The sequence below is a fragment of the Micropterus salmoides genome, unplaced genomic scaffold (genome assembly GCF_014851395.1).
Source record: "Micropterus salmoides isolate LMB-PRFRI ecotype aquatic unplaced genomic scaffold, ASM1485139v1 Ms_hic_scaffold_12, whole genome shotgun sequence".
Taxonomy (NCBI): Eukaryota; Metazoa; Chordata; class Actinopteri; order Centrarchiformes; family Centrarchidae; genus Micropterus; species Micropterus salmoides.
This window is the reverse complement of record NW_024040263.1, coordinates 19,303,755-19,321,238: the sequence shown is the minus strand read 5'-3', so window position 1 is coordinate 19,321,238 and position 17,484 is coordinate 19,303,755. Positions and strand designations below refer to the sequence as shown.

At 40.3% G+C, this 17,484-nt stretch overlaps 1 protein-coding gene across 4 annotated transcripts in view; it reads left to right on the top strand.

The window, feature by feature from the left end:
• LOC119899331 (E3 ubiquitin-protein ligase SMURF2-like) overlaps positions 1-17,484 on the top strand; it is a 75,281-nt gene that overhangs the window by 16,713 nt on the left and 41,084 nt on the right. The window lies entirely within an intron of this gene.

Here is a 17,484-nt window from a genome sequence, read left to right as displayed (position 1 = left end):
ATGGATTTGTGGGTAATTTATATATAGAGGATTATCCTTTTGAAACTTGTATTGATAGCGTTACAACCCTGCATATTTAACCCAGCTTACCATGACTCTTTCAGTGCTTGCAACACGTACGGCAACTTTGCCTGAAACGGCGATGATAGGACAAATTAGAGGAATAGTTGCAGTGATTGATCAAAATTGCAAACTGCGCTGAATTCACGGATTTGTTTAATGTGTGTTCAATAGTTGCGATCGCAACATTCCAAAATCCTGGAGGGACTGGTATGATACAGAACAAAAAACAAGTTTGAGGAACTAAATTTCAATCAAAATTGACAGTAAACTTGAGAGGAATTGGCGTTCCACCAAAGTAGAAAATTCTCGTTTAATTTGGCATGATAGTCTTAAAACTTATAGGAAGGCCCTCCGTAATGCTAGAGCAGCGTACTACTCGTCATTAATGGAGGAAAATAGGAACAACCCAAAGTTTTTCAGCACTGTAGCCAGGCTGACAGAGAGTCTTCCCATAGCTCTCAGTAGTTATGATTTCATGAGCTTCTTTAATGATAAAATTCTAGCTATTAGAGACAAAATTCACCAAGACCTGCCCTCAACTGGCACCGACTTATCTCTAAACTCAGGAACCTTAGAAACAGCTGTAGAACCAGATACATGTTTAGACTGTTTTGCTTCCCTCAATCTTTACCAACTAACTTCAATAATTTCTTCATCTAAACCATCAACCTGCCTCTTAGACCCCATCCCGACTAGGCTGCTTAAAGATGTTTTACCCTTAGTCAGCACCTCTATACTAGATATGATCAATCTATCTTTATCAACAGGCTATGTACCACAGTACTTTAAAGTAGCTGTAATTAAACCTCTTCTGAAAAAGCTCAAACTTGATCCGGATGTTTTAGCCAACTATAGACCTATATCTAACCTTCCATTTCTCTCTAAGGTTCTGGAGAAAGCAGTTGCTAAACAGATGTGTGACTTTCTACAGAGCAATAGTTTATCTGAGGATTTTCAGTCAGGATTTAGAGCTCATCATAGCACAGAGACAGCACTGGTGAAAATTACTAACGACCTCCTTATTGCATCAGACAAAGGACTTGTCTCTGTACTGGTTTTATTAGATCTTAGTGCTGCATTTGATACCATTGACCATCAGATCCTATTGCAGAGACTGGAATATTTCATTGGCATTAAAGGAACCGCTCTAAGCTGGTTTAAGTCCTATTTATCAGATCGATTTCAGTTTGTACATGTTAACGATGAGTCCTCCATGCATGCCAAAGTTAGTCATGGAGTTCCTCAAGGATCTGTCCTCGGACCAATCCTCTTCACTTTATATATGCTTCCTTTAGGCAATATTATCAGGAAACCTTCCATAAGCTTTCATTGTTATGCAGATGATACTCAGTTATATCTATCGATCAAGCCAGATGAAACTCATCAGTTAGCTAAACTTCAAATGTGCCTTCAGGATGTTAAAACCTGGATGACCTGTAATTTTCTCATGTTAAACTCCGATAAAACTGAAGTTATTGCTCTGGGGCCTAAGCACCTCCGTGACGCATTATCTAAAGATATAGTTTCCCTGGATGGCATCGCCCTGGCCTCCAGCACCACTGTGAGGAATCTTGGAGTTATCTTTGATCAGGACATGTCGTTTAAGTCTCACATTAAGCAAATTTCAAGGACCGCCTTTTTTAACCTACGTAATATTGTGAAAATCAGGAACATCCTGTCTAAAAATGATGCAGAAAAACTAGTCCATGCATTTGTTACTTCTAGGCTGGATTACTGCAATTCCTTATTATCAGGCTGCTCGAAAAAGTCCGTTAAGACTCTTCAGCTGATCCAGAATGCTGCAGCACGTGTTCTCACAGGAACCAGGAAAAGAGATCACATTTCTCCTGTTTTAGCTTCTTTGCATTGGCTTTCAGTAAAATCCAGAATAGAATTTAAAATCATTCTTCTCACCCACAATGCTCTTAATGGTCAGGCACCATCTTATCTTAAAGAGCTCATAGTATCTTACTACCCTACCAGAGCACTGCGCTCCCAGAATGCAGGGTTACTTGTGGTTCCTAGAGTCTCCAAAAGTAGACTTGGAGCCAGAGCGTTCAGCTATCAAGCTCCTCTCCTGTGGAACCAGGTTCCAGTTTGGATTCAGGAGGCAGACACCATCTCCACATTTAAGAGTAGGCTTAAGACTTTCCTCTTTGATAAAGCTTATAGTTAGGGCTGGCTCAGGTGAGTCCTGAACCATCCCTTAGTTATGCTGCTATAGGCCTAGACTGCCGGGGGATTTCCCATGATACACTGAGCTCCTCTCTCCTCTACTTTCTCTCCCTCTGTATGCAACCTCATCCCATTATTGCATGTTACTAACACAACTTCTCCCCTTTCTGGTAGTCTTGTGCTTTCTCGTCTCTCTCCTCTCTCCTCCTATCACTTCCTGCAGGTTTTCTGGCTCTGGAGCTGTGGAGCTTTTGTAGAGTCTAAGGTAGAAAGCAGTTTGTTCAATATGTACACTGTACCTTGTTTTTGTTTTCAGGTTTTCTCCCCAAACTGTTATGGGATACAGAGATAACTTCATCTCTGCCTCCCTTCATCACCCCCTCTCCTTTTTATCACATTTACTTTCTTTTTGCTCTTTAATTTTCCCTGTCACATTTCTCAGCTGGCTTCTGTTTTATTCGTCCCTATCTTCTCCTCCATCACTGCAGTTCTCCTTTTTTATTGCTGTCCTTATTTTAGTGCTCTATATCCCCACCTCCCCACCCCAACCTCTGAATACTGTTTCCACTTAATAATCATGGCCATCATCTTCCTCTGCCACGGTCTTCTCTCATTACCTTGTTTATAACGGCTGGTAGTTCATACATAGATGGGTAATAAATTTATCCTGGTATCCATATGGGAATGAACACATGTAGCACAAACATATTTCATGCACAGAAAAACACACACACTCATGGTGGACTCATAGTAGTTGTGGTTTATAGCACTTAAAGGAGATGGGCTGAATAATCAGTGTAACGCCCACTAATATAGCATCCTTACACATGTTTTTAAGATTATGTAAATATATCCCAAAGAAAAAAACATTGTATCCACACAACTTAGCATGTACATTTACTTCCATGCAAACTCATACTTGTAGTGTTCAGAATCACACCCAAAAAAAAAAAGTGTCCAAACCTGCGTTTTAGCATTTTTTTTGTATCTGAACTTGTTACATGTAACACTCCTACAACTTACAGATTCGGTTGCTCGGTAATAGCAATTTTGTTGGGAAAGCTAAAGTTATCAACGTTCCCTGGTAATGTTATGTCTTCATTAAAGCTCCGCTTTAATCTTGAGAAGCTGCAGAGCTCCATCCTCTGTTCATTACTCACTGTAACTTACACTGTACATTTCCAGCTAAACTGAAGCCTATTTTTGACCCTTTTTTCTCTGCTCGCCTGCTATTCACCAATCTTGTGCAGAGCTTTGCGTGCATGCCATGCGGCTGACAACTGCATGCTCGTCGCTGTTCCTCATAGGTCTATTCCAAGTAACTGTTTAAAAATGATATTATATTCTTTGTATGGTTCATCAATGGTGAGAAATGATCTGAACGTCCCTCGAGGTGCCGACAACACGGCTACACCAGCACAGCTGATGGTCTCTTCCTCGTCTGCCACACACACACACACCTGCCGAAGCGCACCGACGCCCCATATCTTAAGGGTTAGGGTTAAAATTTTTGATTTATTCACACACTTTATAAAGATTTATTCCTTTTTCACATTTTTGTTTACAGCATTATATGTTGAAATTTATATCATAATAGGTTGTATATTAACTTATTGGGAGAAAGCCCCAGTTAGTTTTATGTAAAATGAGACATTGAGCTCGCCCATATAGCCAAAAACGTTAGATCCTACTTTCATAATGCCACTGCGAAGACTCACTGTGAGATTGGCAGTTGAATGAGGCTCCACCCATCGAAGCATCAAATCTTCGACTATTTTTTTCTGATTCCGCTGGGAATTGGACCAGGTGACAGACCTTAAGAATAACAATATAAAGATAGCCAATCTTCTTGCTGATGGTCTTGTTTGCTTATGAAGGTCATATTGAGTATGACAGTCTGTTCTTGTAAAGAGGTTGGACTAATTTATATCAGCTAAAGTAGGTGGATTTAAATAATCTCCCAGCCTTAACACCGTGTCCACTTGGGGAGCAGGGATGGAAATTAACACCCGCCAAATGCGGGTGGATTTTCCGTTTGGTGGCCAAATGTTGAAAGGCTACCCACCAACAAATATTTTTGATGTAATTAGCAGCAGACTGTTGGTTGTTGTTTATGTTCTTTTCATGTTACTTGTGTTTGATTGGTGACGATTTGTAAGGGGTGGGCGTTAGACTGTATAAAAAAATATTGATCCCACAAAACCTGTGATGCTGTGGCACCAGGACTCTGTCAGAACCAGGAGGCCAGAAAAGACCGTTTGTAGAAAGTGAGAAGTCTGAGGAGGAGGTTTAAGTTGAACGATAAGCATGACAAGAGTGAGCAGTGATAAAATTTAAGTTGAATGATTAATAAGCATCTTTTAAGTTTATAAAACAATTTACTGTTATGTTTTAAGGACATTTAATAGAAATAATATAATTTTGCTTCAAATTTCACTCTGGCCTCTTCTTTAAGTTTGTATTTGACATAATACCTTATTATCTCCAATTAAAAGTATGGAAACAAATGTATATGTGATACAAAAGGCAATTTATTATTTTGGCCGGTGGATTTTTTTCATCTATCAGCCACCTTGGCAGGTGAGCCAAAAAGTTAATTTCCACCCCTGATGGGGAGGCATAGCATGAGCAGCACTTTAGCAGAGCAGCAGCAGCTTCAGTGCTCCTACGTTGAGTGTAGGTCACCCACACTCTGGCAGCACTAAGAGCCATATACACACTCGCTGTGGTTACACGCACAAAACAGAAGCGTATCTGTTCTAGGGCTTTTTCAAAAGGTCGATACTGAAGAATTCCACCTAATACATCATTCATTCAAAGTCATTTGAACACAACCAATCTAACCTAGTGTATGGTCTAGCACCTACAATTTTTGAGTTTGAACAGGTCATTACAGTTTTCCCACAATTGAAAAATGTTCATATTTTGAATAAAAGTGTCAGCTCTAATCTGTTCTGACACCCATGTGTGATGGACGACTGAAAAACGCGGCTGTAATGTCTACTGTGCAAACATGCCATTAGTGTACCTGATAAGTCATATGGGAATGACTTTCCTGTGGTGTCATATTACACCCTCTGTATCTAAATTGGACATAAATCCAAATGCTTCCTGTATGCGTATTACATTAACTTTGGCTTGTTTCTTTTATTTCTGTGTCCTCCCTTCATCCCTTTCTCTCTTCTTTCTTACTTGGTTTCTTACTGCCCAAGCTTTCCACCTTATGTGGCTGCTGGCCTCCACCTTAAAACTCGTTTAGTTTATTCTGTTAGTGCTTTCCTAACTGCAGTACCTCTGCATATCACTTCCTATCTGTTTGAGGACATTTCTGTTAATACTTTGTCAGAACGCTATGGCAGCTTCTTAGTGAATGAGCGAACAGCAAAAGCGGTGAAATTTTGCCCTTGGGTATGTTGAGGTTGTGGCTGTGCAACAGTTAATTTGTTCTTGTTAGCTAGCAGACATTTTTCAATTGACTTACAGTGCAGCTTTAAATTAAAAAGCAGAAAATTTGAAATGCTATATTTTCACAACTGATATGTTTAGGTTTTGTTATTAACCTCTGATACATTAGATCTGATGACATCATACTTGCTCAGTTTTAATATAGTAACATGATCCCAGGCCCTGTTTATTAAATAATGGAAACCTAAATAATGGATAAAAGTGCCCTTGTATTTCAGAGGGTATGCATGTTGTTAGATTAAATGGCTCATCGAAGTTGAAATGGTTGAACTTTGGCTGACATTTATCTGCCATCCAACAAGATTTATACAACCCACAAAACGTTTTAAGACATCTAATTATAGCCTTGGTGATTTCAGTGCAGACAAATATCTAATTTGTATCCCATTTGCACACGATACATTTATATAAGTCATTCTCTGGTGTATTTTCCTCATTCTTCTTCATCATTCTATCCCTCCTCACCTCTGTCATCTCCTTATCTCTTTCCGCCACCCCTCCTGCTCGCCCCTCTGTGTTTCCACAGTTGCAAGAGTGTCATCATTGTCAAAATTCCCTGGTCCAAATTAATTTCTCCCCTTTCTTTACCTCCCTCTGCTTTCCCATATTTCTCTTCCTTTTTCCCCCTCTACTGTGTGCATTCCGCAGATTTGTGACTCTAGATAGACCTTTCTCCACCCCTCCTCACATTCCTCCCTCCCTCCCTCCTAAATTCCACCGTAGATGCCTCCAGATAAACACATTGTCCTTACCTTCTCACCCCTCTCCAACCCAGTCCTCCTCCCCTGTGTAGTGACTACGTTCCCCTTCCATTCCTGACTCCAGATTGTTGGCGTCTCCTTGGGGAGTGGGGGGGGGGGGTTGTCAGCTGTAGGCTGCTGGCCTCTCAAATGAATGACATAATTGGCATCCAGAGCATTTACTGGGCTGGAGAATGGGCGGGAGGTTGGGAAATAGAGTAATGGCTTTCCACAGGAAGTGTAATGTAGATTAGATCCCCAGTTTGGCAACATTGCCCAGTTTTGGATACCCAGAAATGCAAATTCATACAACAAGGTTATTTTTTGCTGCAGCAACATAAAGTTGGTCACGTAAACACAGTGTACTTGTGCTTGACATTTTGCCAACACATATTCTCTGTGTGTTCTAGTGAGTGAGCGAGCCCGACAGGGAGGCGTGAGGACGGGAAGAGGAAGTGTTTTGTTTAACTGTTGAACAATGCTGTGAATGAGACAGTATGGTGCTGTAGCAAGAGTCATAATGGGGCAAAGACAAAGGATGTGGACCTTCCCTTTTAAATCTGAATGACTGTCATTAATGACTCGGAGGAGGAGGGGGAGGTTAAGTCTTTTTAACATAGAAATCTGTTGGCTTCTATAAATGATTGTTGTATTTTATAGTATTAAAGTATTTTATAGTGTATATAGATAAATAGAAAATTTACAAACACACACCACATTGGCTGGCATCAAGAGGTAAAGTTTGCTTTGAGCCATATGCACATTTCATTACTTGGTAGCCTAGAAGATTCACATTGAAGATCAGCTTGTTGGTATACAACTGCATCTCTCACGGTCATCCTACACTTTTCAGTTTTGGCAGGGTGGCGTTGCAGTGTTTCGGTGATCGATTTTGGGGCTAGCGGGGTACATTTCTATTTCTAGTAGTTAAGGTTATTTCTTATTTAACCAATTTAATTCTACTTCATTCCCCACCTTTATTTTAGTGTTTACTCTTTAGCCTTCTTGAATCTGCTGCCTTTTCTCTTACTTCTCTTTTCCCCGCACACTTGTACGCCTACACCTCTGCTGCAAACACAGCAGCTTGCCACCTCTTTCTGTCTCTCTCTCCCTGTATGTGTCTGCTCTGACGTTCTCCATCAGCAGTGGGCTATATTTTATAAAGACTGTGATTACGTTTTCAGCTGCATGTGGAGGAGGCTTGTGACAAAGCCTGTCGAAACCGATGTGGCACCAAGTGACATCTGCACCGCTGTGTTCACTGTTGTTTACCTGGTCCGGGCTTGTGAAAAATCTCTCCATGCGTTTCTCTGCAAAATGTTAAAATGGGTCAATACTCCAAATATAGCTGGGCAGCTGACAATCATAATAGTATTTCATTTCATAAACAAAATGCAGTTCAAAGTGCTTTACATTCACAAGCACTTAAATGAGCAAATACACCTAAAATACAGCAGCATGCACATACTCCACAGGCACAATATACAGGTATTAAAACTGGAAAGGGGTAGTAAACAGGGCTATAAAATCAAAATACATAAATAAAAGTGTGTTTAATCAGTTAAAAGCATGCATGCAACAACTTTTTGGCATCTTCCAAGGCGTGGAAGGGTCTAACTCTGGCAGAGATTTTTGACAACACTTTCTGTACAACCAGACATTTCAATCTATTAGAAATAATTTCTTTTTGTGTACTGGTGCCAACTGTAAGAATTTCTGTCTTGTCCTCATTCAGATATATATCTTGGTGACCTGCCCCTGTAAAGTCTGTGTGTGGGGAAACACTGTGTTGGTGTTGGCTGTATGCACTCTGTTGTAGGGAAGTTTAAAATGATCTAGTTAATGCTTAAACTTGACACCACACCATACACTGTTGAAAATGTCTTGTGACACATTTGATTGCCTCCCTGCTATGCTTAGGTTGCATTTAATTGAGTTGTTGCAGTTCCTGTTTTGAAGTAGTGACTGTTGGGTCGTTGAACCTTTGTTTTCAAATCGTTTAAACCTTTTTATGTCCGTCAGAAAGTTTTTTTTATTTTTTAAATAGACGCATGTTCTGTTAAATATTTGAACTCCAACAACAATAGGTCTAGAAGCCTTTATTTCACCGTGAAAGATGTTGCCCTGAGGAGGGGTTTTAGCTGTGGGACTCGAGCTTTTTCATGCTTCCTAGACAGCCACAACACAGTCCTGTGTGTTGAAAATGTCTAGACAGCCCTCAGCCACACTGTTGACCATGCTAATATTTGGTAAAGATTTACAGTTAGAGTAGTAATGTTGTGTTGGTTAAATACCAGCATAACACTAAACAAACACATTAGCTCATTATTGAATCACAACTTGACTGTGACAGTCACTGACAGGTTGATTACACGTGTAAAATTCAAAAGTGCATCATTATTGCACTAAATTTAGGTTATATTCCCAAAAAGGTGAAGAAAGCTATTGATCGATTTTAGATGATGGGTCTGCGTAGAAGCAGGGTGAGTTGTGAGCAGCTAACACAGATTTTAAATCATGACAAATGCAAGTATGAATATTTTCAGCCTTGTTGGCTACAGTCTGTTATGCTGTATTTCAGGTAGAAAATGTGAAAATGTGCTTGCTCCCCTTACATTAAAACACAAGCTGAACATAATGTCCAATGGAAGCACCTGCGTTGTTTTGATGTCCTTCAGTGTACATGTATGCACTGCATCCTTGTCCATTGGGCTTAGTCAACACTATTACATACATCGGTCAGTGTTTCCCCTATATGTATTCAGGAGCGGCGGTGCGCTGCTCCTGAATCACGGCCGCCGCTACTAAAATTTCCCACGATCAATAAACTATGCGCTACAAATGTTTTCACTTGCACACTGTGCGAGCACGGCAGCACTCGGCTCGCTTCCTCTCCTCGTTCTATGCAGAACATATGTAACAGATGGTGTTATAAGAGCAGCGTGACTCTGAATCAGGCTCTAGCTTTTCAAACTGTTTGTTCAGAGATATGGTGAAAATAATGGCCCAATATGATGTGAAATTACATATTTTTCATTAGAAAACACAAAATTTTCTTGGGGGAGGACCCCCCAACCCCCGACCAACACCAAAACATTCATATAAGCACACATTAAACTGGGAAAATACTGCAGTTTTAAGCTATTTTAAGGTGCATCGCATGCTCATGGACACAAGAGCAATGTTACTGAAACATGTTGTTTTGGGGTTTTATATTCAGACAAAAATTTTGCTTCACCTCCGCTGTTATAACTCCATCCTAGGTGAAACACTGAAGTTTATTTGTTTTGTGAAGTGACTAAAAAATTCCTAGAGGAAACACTGCCTGTGCAGTTACCTTTCTGTAAACAAAACAAATTTTTTGTAAACTTGTCCCCATACACCAGGTGCCCTAGAATCAAATGTGCACTAAACTGAAGCTAAAATAAAAAGATCCTAGGATCACCACTACAACAGCAGTGTTCTTCATAACCGCATCAGCATCCAAGCTCAGAAACTGGATGCTGATGCAGCACGACTTGACTGTCCCGTCCTTGTAGTGCTGCCGGAGAACTCATTTAACAAATGGACCACAAAATGGCTGTACTTGACTGTGGAGTTGGCAGTGCACAATCACGCAATCGTCTACTGGAGTTACTGACCACAAACCCTTTGTCTAGGGCAGAGCAGCCTAGATCTATGGTTTGAAAATGTTCACAGAGTGCTAGAGTCATGCTGCTGGTTCAGTGGACTGTACAGTGCGAATCATACACTGTTGTGAACTTGAATAAAGCTCTTGTCCTTTGTCTTGTCATCCTGTTTCTCCTACAATCCTACAGTATTATTTTCCCAGTTATTTCTACAGTGCCTTTCTACTTTTGCTGAAAATCCCCACACGACTCCCACAGCTCTCATATCTTATTCAGTGGAATAATACCACTATGAATGAATGATTCATACCACTCAGAATTAAGTGTCCTCATGAATGTGTGTTGGGACAGCATTTTCAGCAGCGTTTGTTGTTGTCAAAAAGGTATTGATTTTGTGAATTGTGCTGCTCTTATATTTGTAAAACTCTAAATGACCTGATCCATCAAACTGTGATGCAGTTTCCAAAGAGAGCACCCTGTTTGGGAAAGGATTTGAACATCTGACTCACCCCACCAACCTCTTTTCCCAATGAACAGAGTGAGGTGTTAAATAACCATTGCAAATGGCGACTTGGAGACTCCCTTGAGAAAACAAGTAGGAATCCCTCGACACCCCTGTCTGTTTATTACCTTTCACCTTTTGACCAGAACTAATACCAACCTTAAGCATGACCTTTTGTATTCAGACAGATGGAGACGAGACAAAGCTTCCGCCCCTCTAACTGCCTCTATTTGTGGTCCGAGGGGCATTGTGCATGCTTTTTAATGAATACTGAGGTACTTGCTTTTTGTAATACACAATATAATTATCATACATAATTGTGCAGTGACTTATGTAAATTGCAGCATGTATATAGGTCTTACTGCAGGGGAATTTTTCATTCTACTAAATGTAATTATGGCATATTACATTAAATTATATGATGATCTCATTGACAGGGAATCAGACAGGTCTCTTTAGTGTCCTCTCTGTTAACATGAGTCTACAAGACGAGCATGATATTCACACAAAGTTAAAATTAGATCTTTTGATATTCTATTTGATTTATGAGTCATCTGTATATGACCCTATGATTCAGCGTGTGGCTCTGATTTTATACTCCGCAGGTGGTTGGACATATTCAAAGGAACAGACATCAAAAATATTGTTTTTCATATCCTCTTTTCATTTAATAGCCTTTAAATTCTGGTTTGCAAGCTCAATGAAGGTGTTTGCTTAAACAGCATACTACCGGTTCCCCTGGGGATGTGAAACTATGGTTGACCTCTGGAGCCTAAGGGCATATTGTCTGGGTCTGTCTCCACCTCCCTTAGCTACCAGACAATGGTAAAGGCGTTATCCTCGTATGTTTGTTGCTTAGATGGATGGGCTTGGTTTGGTCTGACTGTTTTGATTTATGGCTTGTTTCAGACTGGGCTGTGTTGACTTACCTACAAATGTTCACAAAACAGCAGCTGTTTCAAATCCTTTTAATACACAATGGAGCAGAGTTGACCCCTTTTTGACCTTTTAATTACTATCACAGCTTAGTTTAAGATGAGGGCAACTTTGGGTGGTTGAATGACTAAATCATCTATTTTTAGTGAAAAAGTTAATGTGAGCTCTTATAGTAGTCTGCAGTAGTTTTCTTCCCTTCTAGAGGCTGATTTTCCCCATATACAGTAAATGCTCACAGACTTGGGCTGTAAATGTGAGAACAATTAGATTTTGACCTTATACTGAGGAGTACATGGGTCGTCTTTAATTAAATATATCTCATATTATTGTTGCACTGAAATGTCTTACATATGTGTGACTTGTTTGAAAGTGAGAACAACAATCTGGACCCACAACCAGTGTTGCATCAACACCAGTAACTAAGTATCTTGTGTGGACTCCCTCCTTGTTACACAGTTGTCAGAGTTTACTTTTAGAGGACCCCCTGGTGATGGTAGATAGTTGTTATCTACCCCTCTGCTTAGTGAATTACAGGACACTAGTGTGCCGGCGTATTTACTGCCTCTCCTCTTACTGTGAGAGTGAGGGTTTGTGGTGGGGACGATGATACGCAAACGACACAGAGGGCAGCTTCACCCTAGGGCTTCCTGCTCGTTCACTGATTCCTAGTTGACCTAGCTTTCCATGTTAGGGTCTGAATGAGTCTGGTCCTCTGCCAATCCTGGGTCACCATGGCCAGCCAGCTGACATGGCAACTATTCAACACTGCTAGATCCCCATAGGGCGTGAGATGAGATTTGATTCCTCATTGATGATGCTAAGCCCAAATAAGATTATCAACATATTTACTATGAAAATCCTTGTGGAGCTACTTTTATTTATAATAAAATCCATGGGGGCTGTATTTGCTGCAGTACGTCAAATAGAGGTGGCCTGAGAAATGTTCTCAGTATAAAGGCTGGGACATTTGAAAACACAAATATTTTGTTTCTTTGATGCAGTAGTTTATTTCTCTGCTCACCATCCAGCTCATTTATCTGTTTTTTTTCAAATTTTATTTTTGTACTCTGCTCTACTCTGATGACAGTGCTTTTTCTACAGCCATGCAGGGCTGCTGCATAGCTAAAGGTTGAACAGAGAAACCCTCTCACACAAACGCTAAGGAGCCCTTTATAGAAGAGGCTTTCCCCATATTTCAGGGATGAGAAGTTCATCTATAATGCAGATCTCTTGTGTAAAGAACACTTATTTCTAATGCACATGTCCAGATGGCTTTAACTTGCACCTTGTTGTTGCATTCTTTCTCATGGTACTCTGTCAGTACCTTGTCGTTAAGTGGGACAGACAGTTGTAGCAGTAATTTAGGTAAGCCTTCACCAAGCCTGATTCACCATATTTTTGTGCCTTCAGAAATCAAACCTCACTGGTAGTTTATCTCTGAGAACGGTGACTCCTTTTGAACCTAGTCGTCGTCAGTAGCAGCCCCCTCCTGTGCCTGGCAGCACAGTTGAGGACAATGAGAGAGGCTTTTCCCTCTGTGGTAATTGTGGCTGAGACAGTGGAGCACTGTGCAGGTTAATACCTTAAGCTTCATTAGCATAGTTTGGTAACCAGTGCTCAGCATACTCAGTTTAACTTAGTAGCTACTTTAACAGTGTTGCCTCTTCAGCAGTCATGTGCACCCACATCAAACACACTGACACACAGGGGTGGGAGAAATAATCGATTCTTAAATGCATCGCGATGCAGACGTGAAAGATTATGAATCGATTAACAATCTTGGCCTTGGGTAGTCCTAACGACTGTAACGACTGTCGTTACAGCAACCAGGAACACTAATGAACCGGCAGTATCGACGATCCTGGCAAACGACCCCACTGAGGTTAAATAGCTGAGTTTCCCTTCCAGTCAGTCAGAACTGAAGAAGTCCTTTAGATGAGGGACGAAACGTCTTCCAGTATCTTCAACCAAGTCCAGTTGCCCATGACTTTAACCTTCGTTGGATAAATGTCTAAAAATCGATTATTTAAATGTTAATTGATAACGTAATGTTGACGGAACGTAAAAGGCGGAACTCGCAGAGCCGTCGGTGTCATAGCCTCCACCCTCTTTAACTCATCCGCCCAGAGATCCGAAATGCTCCCTGTCTGGACACTTTCAAAGATCTACAAAAAAATCCAGCTCTTTACCCAGGCATTCAATCCTGAATGACTTTATGTTGTTCTGTAACTATGTGTAAAGCGTCCTTGGGTCCTGTGAAAGGCGCTAAAATATTTATGTAGCGTTCCCTAAATTAGTAACAAAGTAATATTAATTATCAGCTGTATGTCATTCCTAATTAAACTACTACTCAAGGGCTCAACACATCAGGCACAAGCTTAGACTAAACTGGTGTACAGCTCTGTCCTGTATACTGTACATCCTGATAATTATATTTCAGTTTTCAGGAGTCTGACAACTGGTTGTTAATGAAATGAGGGACCATGGAGCTGTGGTTAATAAAGGAAATTAGGGATGCAAACTACTGCTTTTAAGCTAATTAGGAGACGTTTCTTTTGGATTTTAATGTGCAAATTAAATGCTTCGTAATTATCCAGGGATCCTGTATAGAAAAAATTATGCATCAAGATGCATCGATAATCGTTTTATAATCGAATCGCAGCCCTCTGAATTGTAATCGAATCCTCAGGTGCCCAGAGATTCCCACCCCTACTGACACAGCTGTGATAAAAATCTAAAATTGAGTAATAACATGTAGACATTTTAGCTAAATTTCCCAGAACATGACTCAGCACTTTTGTCCAGCAGTTTCAACTGAATGAATGAAGTGAACCAAAATGGCAGCTCAAGTTAACAATCTAGTTGTTTTTTATTTATATAGCACCTTTTTTAAAAACGCAGTTAGAAAGTGCTCCACAGTATAAGAAATACAGTATGCATATTAAATGCACAGTATGTAATTTCTGCTGCCAGGGGTCTCTCACGTCAAAACAACAACAAAAGACAATTTGTTGCAGTGAAGTAGCGCAGGACCATGGGAGATGTTGTCGTCATTGTTAAACAACCACCACTGCCGATAAAAATGTGGTGAATCTATCTGATGTTGTGAGGTGTCTCATTGTGAATACCTACAAGAAACTGATCCCCCAAATTTGTCTGTTTCACAGTATACTCCAAGCTTTTACTCAATCACAACATTATGACCAGTCTAAGATAATTTAATGCAGTATTAAAGCTTCCCTTTGGACTCTTAGACCTTAGTAGTGCTGTGGAGCTGTTTTGAGTGGGTCCCAGTTTTGTTCACGCAAGTGACTCACTATTCCACTGATCAACAGGTGGTGGTAACATGCCAAGATATGCTGCAGTGTGCCAGCAGTAAAGAAGACTGCAAACGAGTAAACATAGATGTAAACCATGCTGGATTTAAGAAAAAAAAAAAAAAGGAAAATTGACTTGGCAAATGTTTTATGAGGAAGGAAATACACTCAACACGTTTGTAAGACCTCAAGGGGGTACTCTCAATGTGTTTTGGTGAGTATCACCTAAATGTTAACACAACTCCACAAGGGCCCTTTTCAAACCAATGGATCGAATGAAATTTGTCACTAAACCTCTGCGAATACCCTGATATACATGTGCACAAAATATGCTCATACATACATCATTGGTGGCTGATCTCGGAGTTGGATTCTGTGTCCACAAATGTTCTGCCAAGACTTCAGCCCTCTTTTTCTCCTGTTTTTCTCCTGTCTGCCGACAACATGGTGTCCATTTTATCCCACAGTAGGCTTTTCTGGCTGCCTCTGATTTGGCCTGTGCCCATACTGTCGGCTTTGGCGGTGTAATTTCCCCTGACAAGCTGATGGTTAGTGTTCATCGTGTTGGGCCAGTCACTGTAATTTGGTTTGTGTTGAGATCGTCTGTTCCCATGTTGTGATTCTGTCTGGTTTGTCTGACTGTCATTTTGGGCACTGTCAAGGTCACATTGTTGAGTGGGTGTAATGCTAGGTTGATTTCCAACGCCTGCTTGCTTGTTTGTTTCTCATCCGTGGCAAGTTTACATACTCTTACATGATCTATTGTGTAATGCATGTACATGATGTCTCCGGCACAGCACAGTTTTGGCATAGGTGTTTTAATGTGCTTGAAAGATGGAGTAACAACAAAACCTTTAATGATAAATTGTCTTTCTCGTATACAAAGTTGACATTTAAGCTTAAAACAGCTGAAGTTAAGCTATTGGTCTGGCGGTTTCACATGATTCTTAAATGAATAAGGACGTCAGAAACTCCTATATGTTAAAGTGGGATAACTTAACACTTACAGTGCTAGAGTGTAAAAGACACACTTGAAACCAACTTAAATAAACTCACTAGTCTACAGTGCTTTACTGGTAGACTCTCTAAAGAGTTATCTGCTTTGTGAGTACGTAACTTTCTAGTCCTCAAATATAGTAGGACCACCACTTGTTCAAACATTATTTCCAGAAAATAAAATTGTCTTGTATTCGGGCCACTATGGTCATATATAAATAAGACAAAGACTGCTGAGAGACAGTACCCACCCAGCCACAGCCTGTTCACCCTGCTGCCATCTGGTAAGAGACACAGAAGTATCTGCTGTCGTACCACCAGACTACAGAGCAGCTTCTTCCCTCAGGCTGTGAGAGTCCTCAATAGTAAAATAATTTTATTTCTATGACTTATTATTTATTCACCCATCTGCTGTATATAATTTTTGTATGTTTGTTTTTGTTAGTAGAATAAAGGGAACTACAACTTAATCCTGTAATACAACCCTGTGTTGTAAAATTATAAATAAATCTACCTTGTTCATTTGTTGTATGCAGCTAGACTACTTTATACCTACATTATGATACCTTTCTGTGCTCATCTAAACATGGTCACAACAGCTCCTTGACCTGGATAACTGCATAAGAATTGTATCCATTAAGCTACACAGGATATTCATAGACTGTGTCATGTTTTCTAATGATGGTACTACATGCACACTTGGTTGCTGTAAATAGATGCTCTTGCAACAAGCTTTAGCCAGTGTTGTGTATGGACCCTTTTGGAAATAAAAGACATAGCCTAGAGTTTATCTGCCACTGGGTAGAGCATAACGTTTTTATATCTAATCTTGTGGTATTTATTTCTGCTTTATTAGACTGTGGTAGAGGGGAAGTGGCAAAAAATATTGCAAGAGAAAGAAGATGACAAGCCGCAGACATGTCTGTAAAAATTTAAGTATAATAAGTGAGGTAGTTGTTCTTTTGCCCAGAGACTAAGGCCATGATTTGGCAGGAAACTTGAGGGGGGGTCACCTGTACATGGATTGATAATGAAGTAAACGTGTCTGCCCATGACCATGAATAGAAAGAAGTGAATATAGGAAATGGATGCATAAGTGGAAGCGCTTGCAGAGAGACTGAACATTGTATATAGGTTTTCCCACACCTTTTTTTCTGTCTCTTTGCTTAGAGTTTATCAAAACCTATAATTAATTTCATCAGACAAGTCATTAGGATGTTGGTCTATCTGCTGGCAGTCCACGATGTTTATTTAACTCCCTTTGGCATCTCTTCAGGTCACTGCTGTTTTTATTGTCTTTGTCATGCTGGTTTTCTCTGCCACTGCTCTTAATTGTTGATGCTTGGCATGCTTTGTCTCACTTTATAATTGTCTAAGATTGTCTCACCAGCTCCAAATAAAACATTGCCCTGCTTCAGTTCACCTAGGACCTCCAACATGCTAGGAGGGAGACACTTGGGGTGGGAAATAAAAAATACAACAGCAGACAAACACAAACACAGACTTGCCCTCTTACGTTCTCTATCTCTGTTGAAAAGCCATTGTATGTTTTCTGTGATGCGAACCCCCCGGGACATGCTTAATACAGGAGAGAGTGCTTTTCTTCTCAATATTTTACAAGGAGAAACTGTTAAATATGATCTCCTGACCTGTGATGGGAC